This window comes from Acomys minous, assembly GCF_964271855.1.
Source record: "Acomys minous genome assembly, chromosome: 2".
In the NCBI taxonomy this organism is placed as follows: Eukaryota; Metazoa; Chordata; class Mammalia; order Rodentia; family Muridae; genus Acomys; species Acomys minous.
Genome location: NC_140484.1, coordinates 108,551,634 through 108,567,473, shown reverse-complemented (window position 1 = coordinate 108,567,473; position 15,840 = coordinate 108,551,634). Strand labels below are relative to the sequence as shown.

At 40.5% G+C, this 15,840-nt stretch overlaps 1 long non-coding RNA gene across 2 annotated transcripts in view; it reads right to left on the bottom strand.

Moving 5' to 3' along the window:
- LOC311580395 overlaps positions 1–2,474 on the bottom strand; it is a 33,599-nt gene extending 31,125 nt beyond the window's left edge. For both annotated transcript variants that reach the window (XR_014773446.1, XR_014773447.1), the window contains exon 1: positions 494–2,474. This is a non-coding gene — a long non-coding RNA (uncharacterized lncRNA). The remainder of the gene's footprint in view (positions 1–493) is intronic.
- Positions 2,475–15,840: the final 13,366 nt, after the last annotated feature.

The following is a 15,840-nucleotide window of genomic DNA, read 5'->3' as shown; positions in this document are numbered from 1 at the left end:
GTTTCCCTTCTCCAAAGGATGTGAGAAAAATGGATTTTGATAGAAATAAATCAGTTCTAAAAGTGTCCAGAGGTAGGTATGAGAAACATTATTTAAAATAGCTATTACGGCAGAATCCTTAGTGGGCAATTGGATGCAGTTGGAGTAGTGGGCCGTGCACAGTTGGCTTCGGGGGGACCACATTCCCTGTTTCCCCCCTCTACAGCCTAACACTGGCCAGCAATCACCATCTTAATATTTCAGCCAAGGGTCCTCCGACATCCCTGTCAAGTAGACTATAATCCTGTGTTTTTATCTTTGTCAAATGAGGGACCTCAGGCTTATTATATATGTGACTTATTATATGTACATATAGATTACACACACATGCATGTATATGTCTATGTAAAATAGAAAAACACTGCTCACAGACTTTCTCAGTTTGCAATAGGGGTGGGCCAGGACACTTAGATCAGAAGTTTCTAAGTGGCTCGCTCCCGGGGAAAGATCTTACTCTCTGATGGCCCAGTATTTGCTCTATTCCATACTGTGTTTTCAGCTGTCCACAGTGGTGACTGGCTTTGTGAAGAACACCTGCTGGATGAAACAATCATTCCTGGAACTTCCAAGTCTTAAGCTCCGAGCCAGATGACCTGAAAATCTGCTGTGGTAAACATCAGATCAGCGATGATGAAAGGTCTCCACTTCCTTAAGGAGTGGAAATCTCCAAGCACAAAATATCACAGTGTAAACAAAGACTCAGAATAGTTCATATATTGCTTGAAATATCCACTGGTATTCCTTGTTGTACCGCATAGCTTGATTTCTTCAGAAAGACATGTTCTTTTCACATAAGACTAATGTATTAGCAAGTTTCTATGTGCATTCAGCCACATAGTTTCTCCCTGATCTCTGTTTACTTCCATAGCTATTCGAAATTGCTTCTTCTCAACTCAGCCTGGAATCCTGCCATCCACTACTTCTGTAAAGTCACAAACCCTTCTTTCTTTCCACAGTCTATTAAAAACACCTTCCTAGAGGAACTTCTCAGTCCTCCATATTTGATATGGGAGCAGGGTGGAGAAGAGGATCCATCTATTGATTTGACCAGAGAAGACACTGGCTTAATTAATTCTCCTCAGATATTAACCAATAGACATCAGAGGGAGAGTGGAAGAAAAGTTTTCTCCAGAACTGAAGTATCTTAAGATGAAGGTGCTTACTTTCTAAGGCACAGACACATTCTTTTTCTGGGTGACAGACAACCACATATTATAGATTCAGAGTGTGTTTTCTGATTCTCTCTGCTCTGGCTGAATTGCTAAGGAAATCATCTTTCAAGTACCTGGACAGCTAGATAAGCAGAAAGAATTCATTCTTGAGATCCATTGGGTGTATTGCAAGGATGAATTCATCTTCTATTTGGGAATATAGAACTTTCCCAGTGTTCTGTTCCTATTGTTAGCTCCGAGCTGTTCCTTAGCAAAGCCAGTGAGATGATAACATGTCTTGCAGGCTACATTCTAAAACTGGGCTGACCACGTGCTCTGTAAGTATCAGAGAGCTGTTAAAAATTTTATAGTGAGTTTTGGAGGTGGGTGAGAAAGTGGTTTATGCAGGAGAGGTCATTCTGAATCTGCAAATAGAGTGGGACTGAAGGCAAGGAGGAGAAGAATAGATGTGCCTATTGACTTGATAACTCTGGGGAATTGCTTCTTGATTGGGCTGCCTATGCTGGGAGAAGCTATCTGCAGGAGTCAAGTGTGCAGTTTAAACAAGATGGATAAATGTTTCCATGCCTGGCACTTGTCAGTTCTTCCCCAGCCTCCTTGTTCTTTGTCCACAGGGCTCCAGGCATTGAGTTCTCTCTCTATTCATGTCAGAGTCAAAACTCTCTGCAATGCTCTATCTGGGAGCACAGCCTGTCACTCAGCTTGACTCACCATGCTACATCTTTACCCATCCCAGCATTCCTAAGTCAAATATGATGGGTTGGTTTTTTGTTGTTGTTGTTGTTGTTTTGTTGTTCTCTAAAAAAGAGATATGATGTATTTGGGGGATTAGAAATCACTTCTAGCAAACTTACTCCTAACCATATGTGTTGTAAGTGCGAAGAGTTTTTGAAGGGCTTCAAGTTGAGTGCTGTCTTGGGCTTCAACAAGGCTGCAATTCCTCCTGGTGTGCAGGTCCATGGCTGCAGGTTCCGGAGCTGGCCTGCATGTGGAAGACTTGGGATCTTGTTAAAATGCAGGTTCTCATTCAGTTGGTGCATCTCATGGTGTAGCACCAATGGCCAGGAGTCGCAGTTATTCTAAGGGAAAAGGAGATGCTCTGACATATGCATGTTTTGTGTCTTGTATCCAGCCAGCACTTGCTCTTAGTGGTATCATTAAAAGACTGATTTTGAAGCAGAATGGAGCCCGCTGATATGGAGGCCTACAATATCTCTAAGAACATGCTTGTTCTGAAAACCTTACACACATTTTCTATCTGTCTGTCTGTCTGTCTGTCTGTCTATCTATCTATCTATCTATCTATCTATTGATCTCTCTATCTATATCTATCCATCTTCTATAATCTATCTGTATGTATATAGATATATCAATCTCTTCTTGGGGTTTGCTAATCAGCAAGGGCTGTAAATAAATCAATTATTCCGATCATTCATTCATTTTGTGAAATCTTTTGACAAAATTAATTTAGGAAAGAATGTTTTAAAATCCTAAACTTCAAAAAACCATTTTCCAAATTTGTCATCCATTTTGATATTGATTTCAATTGAGTCTTATTTTTATTACCTGACCAAGAATCTTCCTTAGTATGGATTCTAGAGACTAGAAGAGCTATCATTGTAGTTTTAATGTGCCTTATACACTTCATAAGCTTATAAGCTGCATCGCCAACAGGGTATCCTTAAGATGGGTGAATGGACCATGGTCAGCATACTCATAGACAGGTGTGGAGGTGCTATTTGGCCTCTGACATTTTGCCCATCTGTTGTGTACCATGTGAGGTGCCAGCACTAGTATTCTTTGGAGGACTCAGCCACAAGATCTTGGAAACAGAAATTGATCCTGTACCAGGCTCAGAGCCTGCTGGAGACTGGCCCTGAGCCTCCTGCCCTCAGAATTTGTAATAAATACAACCCACTGTATATACAAATGACTCGATCTCTATTTTTATTTCGCTATAGCTGTATGAATGGACTAAGACAGGCATGGATTATTAAAAATTCTAACTCTTAAACACCCATCTTCAATATGAGCTAAATATGCAGAAAGGTACTTTATCAGGAGCTAATGGTTTGCATCAGGGGCGAATCCTGGGCACCTTTATGTTTTTAGCACACTTAGATGACTTTAGGGTGCAACGGTGGACACCACTGCCCCAAGTTTTTGCAGAGAAGACATAGTTCCTTGTAAGTGCTGCATCTGCTTGATGCCTTTATTGCAGCAGTCTGTGACTGAAGTGAGAAGTTCAGGAGATAACAGAGGTGAACACAGCCTACCTCTTGTCCTTGTGGATTCAATACTCCAAGGCAGAGATTTCTAAATCTCAGCATTTGTTGTAAGCATTACATCAGATATACAACCTTGCTGGTAGGGACTCCCTGGTTGTGGGTTTGCATTCAGTCAATGGCCTGTGTGTGAACTTTAAGTGTATCCACCTGTTCTACTGAGTGGCCATGGGAAACATTCTGTACATATGGGGGTTTTGGCGGGGAGGGTGAAAGGGAAAGACATTTATCTTAGCTTTCTGCTTCCTGTGATGACCCGAGGCTTTCATTTTAATAAGAAATTCCTCTCCTGGCAGAGAAAGAAAACAGATGGTCTATCTTTAAGTACATAATGTATGTTTCCCCCACATTATTTTTGGAGAGCATAAAGTATGATTAAGGGAAGTGAACTCGTGCTGTGAGCAATAGGCTCTGTAGTGCCTGGGATGGCTTCCATATGCACTGGGCTGATGGCTTTTCCTGATTCCCCCTGCCATCTTCAACAAAATGAACAACGGTTACTCCAAGAAAGACCACGTGGCTTCAGGCACTAAATGGCCAGTTTAGGTAACACACTAGAGCTTCCCAAGAACACTGCAATTCAAGATTTTATGGCACAAATACAGTTGGAGGTCATGGTGACCAGCTCACTAGAGGCTACTAGGAACTAATGTTCACACTTTCTTTCCCTGTCTGAATACAAGACTATTATCTAATTTATCAGCTTAACAAACATCTTTCCATAGAATATACATAAGGTTTTCCTTAGGACATCATGTGACAATTAGGGTCCATCTTTCCTGACTTTTCAGAACAAATCTTGTTGTGATTTCAACAAGATATATATTCAGTACAATATCATGTGGGGTTCCTAGGCCCCTAGGAAGTAAACTTCAACTAATAATTTCATGGACCAAATATCTTGCTTGGCTTTCAGAATGGCAGGTTCACAAGTCAGGATGCAGCCTGATGCCCCCCCTCCCGACCCTTTCCCCTGGGGTACCCTCCTACACAGGTAGATGTCAATCTCAGAGACATTTGCTGCTCATTTTTGTGAATTTTCATGGTTATAGACTGTGAAAGAGTCTCTTCTAGAACATATCTCAGACAAGTGAGAAAAAACACTGCTAAAAAAAGTCTCATTGCTTGGCTGGCTGGCTGCTGTGCCTTCCTTTCAGCTGTTTCAGAATCACATAACAACCGAGTATATCCTTTTCCTCGGTATCCTGGGAAAGCAGCCCAGCCAGGGGGAAGTGATTGAAAAGCATGCAACTGAGTCCTTGTCAAAGACAGCCCTCATTCCCCTTATTAGGTGACCCATACGAGGCCTGAGCTGCCCATCTGCTACATCTGTGTAGGGGATCTATGTACCTTCCATGCATGGTCCTTGGTTGGTGCTTCAGTCTCTGCAAGCCCCACTGGGCTCAGGTTATATGACTCTGTTGGTCTTGTGGGGCTCCTGTCCCCTCCAGGCCTTCTATCCTTCCCCCCACACTTCCAGAAGGCCCCCTTGCACTCAATCCAGTGTTTGACTGTGAGTCTCAGAATCTGTTTCAATCTGCTGCTGGGTGGAGGCTCTCAGAGGACAGCTATGCGAGGTTCCTGTCAACAAACATAGCAGAGTGTCCTTAATAGTTTCAGGGTTGGTCTCTCCCATGGAGTGTGTCTTAGATTGGGCCAGGCGTTGGTTGGATATTCCCTTAATCTCTGCTCTGTTTTTATCACTGCACATCTTGTGGGCACGGTAAATTTTGGGTCGAAGGTTTTGTGGGTATGTTGGAGTACCCCTCTTTCCATTAGGAGTCCTGTTCCTATTCAGTCTCTGTATCACCCACTACTAGAGGTCTCAGCTAGAGTCACCCCATATCTTCCCAGAAGCTTACCAAGTCATAGGCCACCAGTTTGCCTCAGCGATGCCCTTGTCAATGGTTTCTCTTATCTCTGTCCTCCCAACCCTGCTCTACCCTCATCTGATCTCCACCTTCATTTTCTTCAGCACTCCCTTTCCTATTCTGTTTTCTCTATTCAACCGCTTCTGCTTCTGATGCCTTCCCCTTCCGAGTGAGATTCAAACATCCTTGTATGGGCTTTCCTTGTTACTTAGCTTCTTTGGGTCTGTGAAATGTAGCATGGTTATCCTCTACGATATGGCTAATATCTCCTTATTAGTGACTATATACCATGTGTGTCTTTCTGGGTCTGTTACCTCACTCAGTATTATCTTTTCTAGTTCCTTCTACTTGCCTGAAAATTTCATGGTTTCTTTGTTTTTAATAGCTGAGTAGTATTCCATTGTATAAATGTACCACAGTTGTTTTTTTTTTTATCCATTCTTCGATTGAGGAACATCTAGGTTGTTTCTAGATTCTGTCTGTTATGAAAAAAGCTGCTATGAACACAGTTGAGCAGTGTCATTGTTGTATGGTGAAGCATTTTTTGGGTATATGCCCAAAAGTACTATAGCTGCATCTTGAAGTAGAGCCATTCTCAATTTTTCTGAGAAAGCACCAGATTGATTTCCAAAGTAGTAGTAAAAATTTACTTTCCCACCATCAATGGAAGAGTGTTCCCCCTTTTCCCCACATTCTTGCCATCACATGCTGTTATTTGTGTTTTATTTCAGCCATTCTTACAAATGTAAGATGGAATCAGAGTTGTGTTGATTTGCATTTCCCTGATGACTAGGGACTTTGAGCATTTCTTTAAGTATTTCTTAGCCATTTGATATTCCTCTGTTGAGAATTCTGTTTAGCTGTGTACCCAGTTTGTAAATTGGATTATTTGGGGGTTTTGGTGTTTAGTTTCTTGAGTTCTTTATATATTTTGGATATTAGCCCTCTTTAGGATGTAGAGTTGGTGAAGATCTTTTCCCAGTCTGTAGGCTGACATTTTGTTCTGTTGACCATGTCCTTTGCCTTACAGAATCTCTTCAGTTTTAATAGGTCCCATTTATTAATTGTTGATCTTAGAACCTGAGATGTTGGTGTTCTGTTCAGGAAATTGTCTCCTATACCCATGAGTTTAAGGCTGATTTTTGCTTTCTCTTCTAATAGATTCAGTATTTCTAGTTTTATGTTGAGGTCTTTGATAGTTGGACTTGAATTTAGTGCAGAGTGATAAATATGGATCTACTACATGTACACATCCTGTTAGACCAGCACCATTTGTCTTTTTTCCATTGTATGGTCTTGACTTCTTTTTCAAAACTCAAGTGTCTGTAGTTGTGGGTTTATTTCTAGGTCTTCAATTTGATTCCATTATTCATCCAGCCTATTTCTATGCCAGTACTACGCCATTTTTATTACTGTTGCTCTACAGTACAACTTGAGATCTGGGATAGAGATTCCTTTGACATATCTTTTATTGTACAGGATTATTTTAGCTATTCTGTTTATTTGGTTGTTGTTTGTTTTTCCATATGAAGTTGAGAATTGATCTTTCAAGGTCTGTCAAGAATCATGTGGGTATTTTGACAGAGATTGCACCGAATCTGTTAGATTGCTTTTGGTAAGATGCCCAAAATGGTCATTTTTAAAGACATGGTTTCTTTTTTCTAGCCTGACAGTAAAGCTTTTAACCTCTTATCTGTTAGATTGGACTCATTAAGTAGTGTCTGTCCTGACAAAGGAAGTGTACCCACAGATCTGCGTGTTTCCAGAATTACAAAGAACTTACTGGTATCTGCACACAGTGGTGTGCTGGTATGTATGCTTCATAGAAATGGAGGGAGCTGAAAGAACCCACAGAGGAGGAACAGGAGAAACATGCCTGCACACTACAGCAGGAAGTGAGAGTTAACCTCAACATGAAAGCCTTCCTGGAGAGCTGCTGCACTTGAGATCTTGTGCTTGCCCCATGATGGACATGAGGCTTGTTCAGTCAGTCACAACTTAGGGAATGTATTTGAGGCTATCTCAGTTCTCTGTATTTTCTGATTGGGATTATGGAATAGATCCTGAAAACTACAAAAACAACAACAAACCACCCTATTGACAAACAGACTATGGAACTTTCCCATAGAGAGTGAAGAAATATGCTAGTTAGGATTTAGTTCACAGTTCTCCTTTGGAGGGACAGTGCACATAGATTTTACGCAGAGAAGGGGAGCTGGAGCTGAGAGATGGCACAGCCTTCCAGAAAGCAAACACCACAGCGCCTTCACCTTTGCACTGCTAATCATTTGCAGTTAAAGAGTCTTACAGCAATTATGTAAACAACAGCTCACAATACAGAGACCCCATAAGGTGGGTGAGGCCAGCCAAGCAGTGCTGAGGAGGTTGCAAACACTCCAGTCCCAGGGAGTAAGAGCAAATCACTCTCTGGAGAATGGACATGCTGGCGTCTGAGTTCATCATCTGAGGCATTTAGGTTTTTTATTATTTTTAAAATATTCTTCTTAAAATTAAAATACAATTACATTGGTTTTTTGTGTTTTTTTTTTGTTTTGTTTTTTGTTTTGCTTTCTTTTCCTTCCTCCAAAACGTCCTACGTGCCCCACTTTAGTCTCTTTAGAAATCATATACTTGGGGACTGGAGAGATGGCTTGGTGGTTAAGAGCACTGTCTGCTCTTCCAGAGGTCCTGAGTTCAATTCCCAGCCCTTAAATAATTTTTTAAAAATCATGAACTTTTAAAAATTGTTGTCACACACACACAGACACACAGACACACAGACACACACACATGCACACACAAACATGCCTAAATATATAAGTACAACTTGTTCAACCTGATGAGTTTGTTTAGTGTGGCTCATGTGTATATAATTTCATGGCTGACCACTGGATGTGGAATAACAAATTATTCCTGGGGAAGACCAATTCTCTCTCTCAGCATCCCCTTCCTCTTTTGGTCTGTGGTACTTTTTCTATTGGTACGACCCCATGGCATTTCCCCCTTCTATGTTTGTACGCCTGTTGGTATTGTCTTTGTTCAGGTGTTGTTTAGGTAACCTAACCATATTGTTGAGGAACCGTGAGTATGCTTATCATCTTGGGAGACAGTTTTACAGAAGGCTTCCTGTTTCTCTGGCCCCTTTTCTGCACTGTTCCCCGAGCCTTAGGTGCAGGAGTTGTGTTTGCGATGTATAAACTGCTTTATTTCTGCATTTTGGCTGATTGAGATATTTTTTGTAATAGTCTCCATCTGTTGCAAAGAAGTTGCTTTGATGAAGGTTGAGAACTGCACTTACACATGTGTGTAAGTATTTAGGATACAGTTAAGCGTTGTGATAGTTCAAGTAAGAGCATTAGGTACTCTTCTAAGAGCCATGACCTTGCTAACCCTGGGTCATTGTCTATGTCTTCAGTTGGGAGTTTTTTGGACTCCCCTGACGAGAAGCTTGAAAGGGGGCTTCTTCTTCCTGGTATTAGATTTTTGTTTTTTGTTTTATTAGACAGTCTATGGCTCTTGTGGGGGAGCATTTTCAGCCCAAGTAGAATAACTTCATTTAAACTCTACATGTATATGTATTACACCTAGGCATCTACATATTATATGTAGTTTTAACAAATAATTAATAATATGATTTCTTATATGTTTTTAGATATCCTTAGCTGTATTTTAGCTTTCTTTCTCCTTATCCTTCTGCATTGACTTCCATCCTCCTCACTATTTGAAGCACATCACCACCACCCCCAGACAACACACACTACACTTTGTCGACTTTCCTCTTCATATCATCTGTATTCCGCTGTTTCCCTCTGGGGCTTCCTGCGGTGGTGGCTCTTTTACTTTCCTGATTTACAGATGAGCCAGAACATGCAATATTTGTCTTTCTTGGTCTGGGTTACTTCAGTCAATATAATATTTTCTGGTTCCGTGCATTAACTTGCAGTTTTCTTGGTTGTATGTTCTTTATAGCTGGATAGTAATGCGTGGTGTATGTGTACTGCATGTGTACTATCCATTGGCCAGGTGGAGGACATTTAAATTGCTTCCACTTCTTACCCATTGTGAATAGAGCAGCAGTGAATGTGGCTGAACAAATATCTGTGGAGGAGGTTGTCTGGTTGTTTGGGCACAAGAAGTAATTTATTTTTAGGTTCTTGAGAGTTTGCCACACTCATTTCCAGAGTTGCTGGACCACTTTGCAATTCCACCAACTGCCCACCATAACCTCACTAGCATTTGTTATTGGTTGTTTGTTGATCTTAGCCATCTGACTTGCATAAGATGAATTCTCAAAGTTGTTTTGACTTGCTTTTTCTTAAATGTTAGGAATGAAAAACATTTTTAAAGATACTTCTTAGTTTTATTTCTTCTTTTGAAGAAATCTGTTAAAATTTGTAGCTCCCCTCTCCCCTTCTTGAATTGGTTGCTTTGAGTTTTGACTGCCTTTTGAGTTCTTTATATTTTCACGATATTTTCTGTCAGATGTATAGCTGGCAAAGAGCCTCTCCTATTTTATTAGCTTCTTCTACACTCAATTGATTGTTTCTTTAGCTGTGCAGAAGCTTTTTAGTTTTATGAGTTTCCATTTGTCAATTGTTGGCCTTAATTCTCAGACAATGAAGCCCTGTATAGAAGGTTTATTTCTAGATTTATATTATGAAGGGTGCTGGATATATTTTCCTCTAGCAGTTTAAGTGTTTCAGGTTTCAAGTTTAGGTATTTGATCCATTTAGAGTTTGCTTCTGTGAAAGGTGATAGACATGAGTTTAGTGTCATTCTTCTACATATGGACATCCAGTTTTTCCCGGCACAAGTTGTCAAGAAGATGCTATCTCTTTTCTCGTGTATATTTTTAGGTTCTTTGTTAAATAATAGGATGTTCCACTGGGCTATGTTTCTGTTTTTGTGCCAGCACCATGCTGTTTGTATTACTGTGGTTCTGTCCTATACCCTCAAGTCTGGAGCGGTAACCCCCTCAACATTGGTCTCTTCGCTCAGGGTTGCTTTCTACAAATATATCTTATGTGCTTTCCCTCTAGGCCAAAGCCATTCCTAGCCAGCTCTAGTCATGTACATTCTTGCACTCATTTTCTATCATAATGTTGTAATATATGTTGCATGAGCTTTTCTTGCAGAGACATGAGCGAGTGTCTACCCGCCCCCTGCCCCCAGTGCCTGACTATGCCATACTTCAATCTTTCCTGCAACAAGTGTTCATCTGATAGCAGGGAGTAGATGAAACCTCAGGTGAGATTTTAATAGTCCCTTTCCACCTTGAGGACTCAGCGGGCCCCATCTTAAGGGTCTCTGGTGAGTAGTTACAGCTGCTCTGATTTCGAGGCCAAGGGCTGCTATATTCAAAGTCACAGTGTTTCATAACATTGCATTTCTTAGATAGTAAAAGTGATTTTTGAGGCAGAGAAGGAGCAAGAAACATGTATGAATCAAAGACTCTGCATTTGGAGGAGAAGCTTGAAATTGTGGGACATAAGACTATCAGAGCCCTGTCTAAGGTGCTTCATCCCCTCGACTCCACTGTGGTAGTTGGAACAGGCTATCTGTGAATTATAAGAGCGATTTGCTGAAAGTCACACAGGTAGAGAACTTCTTCTCTGCATGGGCTGTGAAAGATGCAGATTCTGTTTCTTCTGACTGGCCTAGCTTTACTCATAGCTCTCTGGGTTTTGAATGAAAGTGATCTTGGTGTGGGGTAGACTTTGTGTCACGTGCATTAACCTGACCATGCTATCTCTCAACTATTCCTGGGAGAACTGTCAAGAAGCTGTCTCTGTTTTCTTTCAGATAATCTCTTGGCTTTTCAAATATACCCCCTTTCCACTCATCTGCCCAGAATGACCTTGTAGTATGTGAATATACAGATTTCTCCTCTAAGGAGAAATTGGAGGCATGTTTCTGTTCTAGGGTATAGTGCTCCTGTTGACATTGAGCCTGATTATCTTTATGTGTCACCTCTGATATTTTAGCAGACTATCCCGTCACCTACCTGTGCATATCTCATGTGAAAGAGAGTCTGGGTTCACATTCCATTGTCTTTGATGTTCTTGATCTTAGTCTAGAATTAGTGTGCTCTGATGGTAAAGAGATGTCATAGGACAGGCTTAACACAACCTTACAATTGGCAACATGGCTTCTACTGACAGAACTAACCATTTCTGTGAGGAAAATTACATAAACCACGACTGAATGGTCACTTCATCTAACCCCACTCCTTTGCTTCCACAGCTGACAGGTGTAATTGGGCCCTTGAGTGGATAGTGGCCCTGAGTTTCTAGAGGCTATACACTGCTGCTATGCTATGCTCAGGCCCTCACTAGCTCTGACTCTCTTCAGGATGCTGGCCTAGCTAAGGGTGAGACAACACAGGGCACCTCTGCCTCACCTTAGACTATTTTTCTCATGGTCCTTGATCAGCAGAAGTTGGATGTATACTTCTTTCTTTCATTGTACTTAGATATTCTCTCCTTTATTGTTACAGATGAGGATTCTGAAATAAAAGGACCAGTCCTTTGGTCCATATCAAATAAGACCAAGCAGAAAACTGGAGATAAATCCCAGAATGAAGTTAAGTGGTTGAATATCTCTCAAGTGGAATCTCATCACAGGAGGGAAAGCAAGCACAGCTGAGAGACTTTAAATTTTTTAAAATGAGATTTTTTGAGTTTTACAGAGACTTTGGATTTTGAAAGAGATGATTAAAAAAAAAAGAGATACCTTTAAAGTGCTTGGAGTGGGACCGAGGGAGCAATGGGAGGATACAAGGGATGGGATAATAATTGAGATGTAATATGAATGAATTAATAATTAAAAAAAATAAAATAAATTGCTTGAATTTTTAAGGGTTTTTTTTCAGTTTGTAAAATGTTTTATGTTGTGATATCTATAGTAATAAGTGATATTGGGGATAAGATAAGACAAGAAAGGTTGGGACTTCACAGTGGTATGTGTGTGTGTGTGTGTATGTGTTAAGTTGAATTGTTCTGACTAATTTTATATTGACTTGACATAAGCTGAAAGAAGAAAATCTTAATTGAGAAATATCAACATAAGATCAGGTTGTAACCAGGCCCCTAAAACATTTCTAAATTGTTAATTGATTGATTTTGGAGAGGCCAGCCTACTGTGGGTGGTGACCTCCCTGGGCTGGTGGTCCTGGGTTCTATAGGAAAGCAAATTGAACAAAGCATGATGAGAATCCAAAATCAGCACCCCTCCATGGCCTCTGCATCAGCTCCTGCCTCCAGGTTTGTGCTGTGTTTTAGTTCCTACTCTAACTTCCTTTGATGATGAATAGCAGTATGGAAGTGTAAGCTAAATAAAACTTTTCCTCTGCAAGTTGCTTTTAGCCATGGTGTTTTATCACTGCAATAGTAACCCTAACTAGGACACAAGCCCAGATATAATCTTTCTGTCTACAATGGTGGCCTGCTTTCAAGATATGATGGTGCAATGACGGTACAAAGTTTGTGGGAGTAACCAATCGATATCTGATTTGATTTAAGGCCCGCTACATGAAATGGAGTCAATACCCAATCCTGCTGCTGTGGCCAAGAACCTAAGACTAGACAGAGTAGAGACTTAGGGGAAAACCAAATACTACTAATTTGCTAAACAAATGTAGCAATAAATGTATCCCTAACATGGTGCTATGCTGGTAGCAGCTTCGTTCAGCCATCATCAGAGAAGCTTCCTTCTGCATCAGATGGGAAGAAATAGAGACCCACAGCCAGAAAATATGCAGAGAATGAGAGGCCTTGGAACACTAAACCCTAAATGGGATGTTTCCTTTGATTCCCTCCCCTTAAAGCTCAGGGAATCTATGGAAGAGGAGGCAAAAAGAGTGTTAAGATTCAGGGGCAGTGGAAAACACCAAGAAAACAAGGCTTTCTAGCTACAACATGGCTGGCATACATATGTACTCAGAGACTTTAAGAACATGCACTGGTCTTGCATGGGTCTGTACCAAATAGGGTCCTAGGGCTGAAAGGAAAAGTGGACACATGCCAATATTCCTAACCCATAATCTACTGCCAGTAGATAACCACTTGCAAATAAAAAATTAGTTTCCTCCAAGGGAGTGACACTAAGGAAACAAACCACTTTTTTTTCTTTTTGAAACAAAATTTGGCTGTCCTGGACTCCCTTTGTAGACCAGGCTGGCCTCGAACTCACATGGATCCACCTGCCTCTGCCATGTTTAAGGGTAGGCCCCCATGCCCAGCAATAGATGGCTTACATAAAATAAGCTTAATAGCATTTTTGGAAGTTTCTAGTTTTATAATGTTGAGTCAGGGCATTTTTTATTTTAGTCTTCTATGTCATTTGCATATATATTATGGCTTCCAGTTTGGGAATTTTTAAAATGGGATTCCTGTGTATGTGAATTTTCCTTTAGCTTTATTTCTTCTGTTTGTTTGTTTTATTCTATTCCAATTTGTTGGTTCTTGTTTTATGTTATTTTTTTTTATTATTCCTTAGATTCTTGTTTGTTTTCTAATGAGACACTGAAAGTTGTGGATATGGAAGGGAGGGGAGGCAGAGCAGAACTGGGAGTAGTAGGGGAAGGGAAACCTATAGCAAGAACATATGAATTGTGTGAAAAAATATTTTCAATAAAATAAAAAAATATAACAAAGAAGGCAAACAAATCATTTTTTCCATGTAAAGCCCATTGGTATATTGACTTTAATTAAAGCATTTGAAAATGTCCCCTACCTGAAGCTTCCCCATGTGTTTCAACACTAGAGAGCTGAAGTTACTTCATTTTAATTTGTTTTAGGCTGTCACTACGTAATAATAGTAATTATTATATAACAAAAACTATAGTAAATTTATTAAGAAGGTTAATTTTTATGGAAGATGCTCAGACTATGCAATTGGCTTCAGTGAAATGCTCAAGTGGTGTCTTTGTAGCCACTGTCAGAATCAGTATGTTTTCATGCATCTGCACTTCAGCTGTAAACTAATTCTTTTCTAAGACATATTTCATGTGTCAGGAGTTGCACATGATCAGCATCCCACCCACAGGAGAAGGTAAAGAGGAAATGACTAGAGATTACTCACACAGCCCCAGAAGGCTCTACCAGATGTGAATATTGCTCAACTCTTCCTTGTGGGTATAACGAGTTGACTTAAATCAAGATGCTAACTTGACTCAATCAACTGCAAACCATATATCCCTATTCCCATGATTCTGTCTAAAGGACTAAATGAAAAAAAAAGACAGCACCTCAGGCTTCTAGACACTAGGAAGAAGAAGAGCTTTTTATGTTTAATATCCCTTAAATTTTAATTTGGCTTACTGGCTCTGTTTAACAAAATAATGACAGAAGGTAGAAATCACAGCCCTATTATTGGAGCCTATGTTTTGAACCACAAGGGAAGGGCTAACAATCGAGATGTAATATGAATAAATTAATAAATAAATAAATAATTAAAAATACAGAGACAAAAATAGAGTTATATAATTACAGTGCCTCTAAGTTAGGATCAGTAAATGACGACCGATTGCTAAGCACCACTGTTGCTCTAAGCCAGTACTTTTCACCTTGGCTATATATGTCTATTGTAGCATAAAAAATATGGGTGCCTGTTCCTGCTCTAAGAGGCTTTGATGCAGTCACTGAAGAGTGTTGCTAAAGCAGGAACCTTCACGAAAGTTCTGCAGCTGGGGTGTGTCCTCTAGGACAGGGCGGAGATGCTCTACTTCAAGCAGCGATAAGTCAGTCATATAAATAGCTGAGTAGTGGTCATGAAGAGCAAGATTCACGGCTCTCAGTTTATCATACCTGTGGAAGATCAAAGAGATAGAACATTGGCTTCACGTAGGCTGGTCCAGTTTCCAGCCTTTCTTAAGGATACCCCATGTTAACACTGAAAATCTTCTGTCCTGGGGAACACTGGATAATTGACAACTGTTGTTGCTGTAATCTTACAAAGAAGGTAAAAGAAAGAGCGTGGCTTAGAAGCATTGAAGAACGTGAACCACCAGGAACAGAAAGGCTAGCCCTTTGCTAGGCGCGTCCCAAAGTTTAATCTACACTGGACTGGCCAGTATCAAAGGAAGAAGTCAAAAGTCAAGCAGAAAAGCTTTGGCAGACAGACCTGCTGACAATGCTGGTTCTTGTCAGGACATATCTTGGTATAAAATGCAACCAGTCCCATCTGTTCTGAGAGATGCCCCAGTAGAGTTGAGTCCTTCCCCAAGCTTTTTGCTTGTCGTGGACTCCTGGAACTCTGCTCTCAAGACAGACTAATCTGAATGGAGAACCTGCATTCTTGAAAGCCCAGGATGCCATTTGCCTAACATGCCTTTGAGGCCACATTATCCTACCACACTGCTCTTTCTTCTCATTCCCCATCATTGAGGGTGAAGAGGCCTATTTTTTTTTTAAGAACTTGAATCACTTTTATTCATTACTATAAACCCTCAAGGAGACTCTCAAGGAATTTCCT